Source organism: Mesoplodon densirostris, chromosome 1 (assembly GCF_025265405.1).
Source record: "Mesoplodon densirostris isolate mMesDen1 chromosome 1, mMesDen1 primary haplotype, whole genome shotgun sequence".
Classification (NCBI taxonomy): Eukaryota; Metazoa; Chordata; class Mammalia; order Artiodactyla; family Ziphiidae; genus Mesoplodon; species Mesoplodon densirostris.
In genome coordinates this window covers 115,935,272-115,942,206 of record NC_082661.1, presented here as the reverse complement: position 1 = coordinate 115,942,206, position 6,935 = coordinate 115,935,272, and positions in this window count along the sequence as shown.

Sequence of the window (6,935 nt, the reverse complement as noted above, 5' to 3'; positions counted from 1 at the left end):
CCTGGATCCATTGTGGGAGCTATGGGGGCAGCTCAGACTTTGGCCTGGCCCAACCTCCCTGTGTAGGTGCCCAAAAAGCCCACATCTGCTAAAGCCAGACTCACCTCTGTTCAGATGTCTGTTCAGATGTTCCACAGGTGCTGAATTTAGGAGGCTGTCAGCGGAGGTGTAACTCTGTGGTTCGTGCAGCCACGAGGAGAGATTTCAGCTCTTCTTCCTTAGTCCCATGGCCCCTGGGGCTTAGCTGTGGTTTCAGCCCCACCTCTGTGTGTGTTCCTCCCACCAGAGTCTGCTCTATATGTTGCTGTCAGGTGGGAGGGGGCTAAAGCAGTGATCAGGGCAAGCGGGCTGCCCAGCTGGGAGGGAGCTGAGGCAGCGATCGGGGGAGCAGGTCACCCAGGTGGGAGCGAGGGGCCGAGGAGGCGGTGATGGGGGCGTGTGAGCCGGCTCCAGAAGGAGCCCTCCCTAGTGCCCATGGAGACAGGGGCTGGTGCCCGAGGAGAGAGGCTGCAATGGTGGCCCCACCCTTTGCACATCACTCAAGAGTGGCACTTCGCTTCTTTGTCAGTCCAGGCTTCCTCCATGAGCATTTCTGGTTGCGGAGCTCCTCACTCGCATCCCCTCAGTCTGTCTCCTTACAGCCAACAGCAGTCCCCTCCCCGGGTCTGCTCTCTAAACCCCGTGTTTCAGCCCCCAGCCCCCATGTGCACTAGCAGATGCCTTTCTCAGGCTGGGCCGCGCAGGGCTGTGGCACAAATCACCTTTATACGTCTCACTCTGTCCTGCCTGCTACAGACCAGTTGTTGCTCTCTCCTCCAAGCCCCTGAATCTCCCCTTCTGTCCCCGTTGATCTCCCCACAGGTGAGGGGGCTTCCCCAGATGTGGGAACCTTTCCTCACCTTCAGCTGTCTTCCAGGAGCACAGGTTCCATCCTGCTTCCTTTCCTCTTCCTTTCCCCTTCTTCTTTCTCCTGTCCCACCTGGTTGCATGAGGATCTTTCTTGTCCTTTCAGGTGTCCAAGGTCCTCTGCTAGTGTTCATCAGGTGCTCTGTGAGAATAGTTCCATTCGTATCTGTATTCTTGATGCATCTGTGGGGAGAGATGAATTTCACGTCCTCCTACTCCTCTGCCATCTTGAGGATATCATGTCAGCTTTTGTAATCAATTATTATCATATGACTTAAAATTCTATATACACTTAAAGAAAACTGACTTTGATGACAAAAACCAAGTCCAAGCCAATCTGTCCACCTAGCTGTGTTAATTCAGACAAGTTGTGCCTTTCTGAGCCATAATTTTCTCATCCCGAGCAAGGAGCTATGGCCACATGTGCTTTCCCACCAGACACTGAAGGAAAGGAACTTCGTATCTGCAAGGCTAATTTTATTGTAATGAGGCCATATGAGCAAAAGGTTACATTTGGGTGGCAGAGATCCTTACCTCACACTTATCACCCCAAAATGTGTGCTTTCCTGTCAGTCTGGAAGTCACTGCTTTTCTTTGTCTGCTCAAGAACCCCTGTTGTTTACAAGATGTGTGGTTTCCTGCCATCTGGCCTGTGCCCCCCTTTCTCTGCTCATGTCTAGCTAACTGCCTGCTCTAACATTCCCCCCTCAAGGAGTCTGGACCCTTAAAATCTTTTAAGGGGCACGGGTCGATGGTCTGTCTTTTGTAACTGCTTCAAGCTGAGCATGGGTGTTGTCCCTACCTGTGGGTCTAGATTGCTTGCTTATCTGTCAGAGGTAGGGGTCTTGGGTTGTTTAGAGTGGCAGAGATGGAGAGTGGGGAGTGGAAGGAGGCAGCAGCCTTGCCCAGTGGGTGTTGATGGTCCCTTTCTTCAAGTGGGATGGGTTGAAATCCCTGGCATAGCATCATTTGAAGTTGGAGTTGTTGTATCCTAGAGGATAGACCTTTAGCTAGGTGGTTAAAAATACAAGGACCAAGGAGAAAGATGAGAAATATAGATGGGCCTAGAAATGGGAGAAGCCAAGTATATCCTGGAAACCATCCCCTAAAGGGTCTCAGTCCATTCCTGCTTCCCTTGATTATACCTGTGGATCCAGGAAGCCTGTTCATAGATTCCTTGAACGTTTACTTTTACTTCTCCTGTGACATTAATATATATGTAGCATGTTTTATTTATGATAGCACAAACCCCTCCTTGGCTTGTTAGGAGATAGTCTAGGGCTCGATGGTTGTTGAAGGCCACCTCTGCCAGGGAATCTAGGGATTTTTGTAAGAGTGTGAGAGAGTCTCCAGTTCTCTTTAGTGTGCTGTCCAGGGAGGAGGTTAGATACCTCAGGGTTGCCTCATTGTAGGTAAATTTTCCCCAAAGGGCAGCTTCACCTCGGGTCCCCATATTTCCTGCTAGCACCAAACCAAAGGCCCTTTTTTGTCTCACATGGGTCACACTGAGGATGGTTATTTGGGCTGGAGCCATGGTTCCCAGGGTGTAGTCCCCATAATGAAGTGTGGCGTCTAGATGTGAGAGAGCAGTGGCTTTGGTTATTGTGAGGTCCCACATAGGCATAATAATCCAGGCGGTGCTGGTAAAGCAGCATCATTGGTTTGCTTATACAGCTGGAGAAAAGTTCTGGGAGGCGGGGGACAGTTGTGGAGAGGTCCCATCTGCATTTTTGGATTTGGTCCCTGGTTTGGAGTGTCCAGGGTGAGGCCTGTATTCAGGGATAGTCATGGTAAGGGAGTGTCTGGTATAATAGCTAGCACAAGCAGTTCTGTTGGCATTAGTTAGTGAGCTGTCATACATACATGTGTTTTGTTAGGGGTGCAGATGAAATGTAAAGAGGCTGGCGCACTATATCGCTCCAATTTATAGGCTTAAAGTTATGCAGCGACAGGCTTAGGCTTGTGTTAGAGTCTTAGGGGCTGAAGAGGGGTCTGTGTGTCCCCTCTGAGTATTGCTGTGACAAGGGGTGCATCCTAAGGTTTGATTGCAGATTAGGGAGGTTTTGGTGATATTTATAGCCCTTGAATAGGGAGGTGTGATGCGGTAACAGAGCGGAGGTGGCCTTTCCCATGTAACGATTAAGGAAAAATCTTGCCTAGGGTAATTAAAAGAAGATTGGTTAAAAGCTGAGAATACAGTATGGCTGTTGACTGTATAGGCCTTGAGGCTGGAACTAATGTCTCCTGGGGTGGTGGGTTGGGGATGGCAAACCCAAGAGAGATTGAGATTTTACCCTTTAGCAATAACCCAGGAGTTATTAACTATTCTGTTATCTTTCCATGTTAAGTCTTGGGACCAAAGAGATTGGATAGGTAAGAGGAGAACAAGTAATAGAGGGAGTAGGGTCCCTAGCATCTTTCAGAAGGAGAAAAAAAGGCTGTGGGCGGTCTTTGGATTTTTGGCAGGTCTTATCAAACCCAGCCTGGACAGAGGAGTTCCCTCTCGGGTATAAGTGCAGAGCTAAAGCAATACTCATAAAAGATTCTAAGAGCGAGGAGGAGAGCAAGGAGGACAACAAGTATGCAAATCCTCCAGAGTATTTTGGTTATTTTGTGGGTGGACTGGGGTATCAGAAGGCAAAAAGGAAAATAGTGGCTCTGGGTAATCAGCCTTGGATCTGTGACGTTTCTTTGTCCTTCCTAAGAGCTTCAGGTCCTAAAGAGGCTCTCGCATCCACCTGAACTCTTTTGGCTGTCCAAGGTCTTCCATGTCCTGTGAAGACTCAGGGGGAGGGGGAGGTTTAATTCTAGGAAGGTGCACCCAACTAGTGACCCCTGTAGTTTTACTACAGTAGGAGTGCTGAAAAGGACATAGTAAGGCCCTTTCCAGTCGGGCAGTAATTGATGAGAGGGGGACCCTTCTCTCCATGTTTTTAGGAAGACAGAATCTCCTGGCTGAACCTGCATGGAGCCTGTTTCCTGGCTGAGGGCTGGCAAAACCTGATTTCCATATTCTGAAATCGTCATTTGGACTTGCTGCAGATTAACTAGATACCTAATGAATTCACTGGTTTTGGTGTCTACCACAATATCAGAGGATAAAAGGGGCCTATCATAAGTCATTTCAAAGGGGCTGAGCCTTAGCCCTGTTTTAGGTGTGACCCTGGTTCTCAGGAGGGCTATGGGCAAAAGCTTTGTCCAAGGTTCTCATGTCTCTTGAGAAAGCTTAGCCAGGATTCTTTTTTCTTTTTCTTTTTTTTCTTTTTCTTTTTCTTTTTTATTGAAATGTAGTTGATTTACAATGTTGTGTTAGTTTCAGGTGTACAGCAAAGTGATTCAGTTATACATACATATATATGTATTTTTTTCAGATTATTTTCCCTTATAGGTTATTACAAAATATTGAGTATAGTTCCCTGTACTATATAGTAGGTATTTGTTGTTATCTATTTTATATATAGTAGTGTTTTTACATTAGTCCCAAACTACTATTTATCCCTCCTCCCCCGCCGCCCCTGCTTTCCCCTTTGGTAACCATAAGTGTGTTTTCTATGTCTGTGGGTCTATTTCTGTTTTGTATAAAAGTTCATTTGTATACTTTTTTTAAGATTCCACATATAAGCGATATCATGTCATATTTGTCTTTCTCTATCTGGCTTACTTCAGTTATTATGGTAATCTAAGTCCATCCATGTTGCTGCAAATGGTATTATTTCATTCTTTTGATGGCTGAATAGTATTCCATTGTACCATGTCTTCCTTATCCATTCATCTGTTGATAGACATTTAGGTTACTTCCATGTCTTGGCTATTGTCAATCATGGTTCAGTGAACATTGGGGTGCATGTATCTTTTGGAATTAGGGTTTTCTCCAGATATATGCCAGGAGTGGGATTGCAGGATCATCTGGTAGCTATATTTTGGTTTTTTATAGAACCTCTATACTGTTCTCCATAGTGGCTGTACCAACTTGCATTCCCACCAAGAGTATAGGAGGTTTCCTTTTTCTCTGCATCCTCTCCAGAATTTGTTATTTGTAGCCTTTTTAATGATGGCCATTCTGACCGGTGTGAGGTGATACCTCGTTGTAGTTTTGATTTTAATTTCTCTAATAATTAGTGATGTTGAGCATCTTTTCATGTGTCCTTTGGCCATTTGTATATCTTCTTTGGAGAAATGTCTATTTGGGTCTTTAAATTGTTTGCTTTATTTTGATATTGAGGTGAATGAGCTGTTTGTGTATTTTGGAAATTAAGCCCTTGTAGGTCACATCATTTTCAAATATTTTCTTCCATTGTGTAAGTTGTCTTTTAGTTTTGTTTATGGTTTCTTTCACTGTGCAAAAGCTTTTAAGTTTAATTAGGTCCCATTTGTTTATTTTTGGAAAGAAACTGAAGATGACAGAAAAAGATGGAAAGATATACCGTGTTCTTGGATTGGAAGAATCAATATTGTCAAAATGACTAAACTACCCAAGGCAATCTACAGGTTCAGTGCAATTCCTATCAAATTACCAATGACTTTTTTTCACAGAACTAGAACAAAAAATTTTTAAATTTGTATGGAAACACAAAAGACCCTGTATAGCCAAAGCAATCTTGAGAAAGAGAAACGGACCTGGAGGAATCAGGCTCCCTGATTTCAGACTATACTACAGAACTACAGTAATCAAAACAGTATGGTACTGGCACAGAAAACAGACATATAGATCAATGGAACAGGATAGAAAGCCCAGAAATAAACCCACACACCTATGGTCAATTAATCTATGACAAAGGAGGCAAGAATATAAGATGGAGAAAAGAAGTATCTTCAATAAATGGTGCTGGGAAAACTTGACAGCTACATGAAAAGAATGAAATTAGAACATTCTCTAATACCACACACAAAAATAAACTCAAAATGGATTAAAGACCTAAATTTAAGACCAGATATTATAAAACTCCTAGAGGAAAACACAGGCAGGATTCTTTTTTTTTTTTTTTTTTTCTTTTTGCGGTATGCGGGCCTCTCACTGTTGTGGCCTCTCCCGTTGTGGAGCATAGGCTCCGGATGTGCAGGCCCAGCGGCCATGGCTCACGGGCCCAGCCGCTCCGCGGCATATGGGATCCTCCCAGACCGGGGCACGAACCCGTATCCCCTGCATCGGCAGGCGGACTCTTAACCACTGCGCCACCAGGGAGGCCCAGGATTCTTTTTTAAAGTTGATTGCCCTTTCTATTTTACCTGAAGATTGAGGCCTCCAGCCAGCATGGAGGTGGTAGCAAATGCCTAGGGCAGTAGAGATTTGTTGTGTAATCTTAGCCACAAAAGAGGGGCCATTATCACTTTGTAAAGACTGTTGAAGTCTGAACCAAGGAATTATTTTCTTTCATAATGCCTTTGTTACTTTCCTAAGCTCTCTGGTCCTTGTTGGAAAGGCATCCTTCCGCCCAGTGAAAGTGTCAATAAAAATTAGGAGGTATTTATCTCCCTGGGAGGATGGCATCTGGGTAAAGTCTTCTCCCAGATAAGTTCCTCTTCTTTGGATGGGCTGGAGGAGGGGTGGGGGCCTGTTTTCCCTCTGGGCTGTTACGGTAGCATATGTTACAGGCTTTTGTGATTTCTAAGATAGTCTGAGAAAGGCCTATGCCAGAAAAAGCTTTTTCCACCAGGCTAGTCAAAGCATCCCTCCCCAGATGAGAGGAATCATGGAGTGCCTTTAAAATTTTCCATTGTAATGCTCTGGGCAGCATTATTGTATGTTCCTTTATCCACCATCCATTGGGGCCCTTTCTATATGCCCTAGTTCTAGCCTACTTTATTTCCTTATTTATATACTGGGGTGGCAAAAGCAGGCTGGGGGGGTTGGTACATGGAGGGAGTAAGGTAACCTGAGTTGAAGGAGTTTTAAGAGCTGCACTCTTTGCTGTCTTGTCAGCCAGGTTATTTGCTTTTACTAGTGTGAATTTCCCTTCTGGTGTCTCTTAGAGTGGATAACTGCCATTTCCTTAGGGTCTTGTACTGCCTGTAGGAGTTCCAAGATCTCC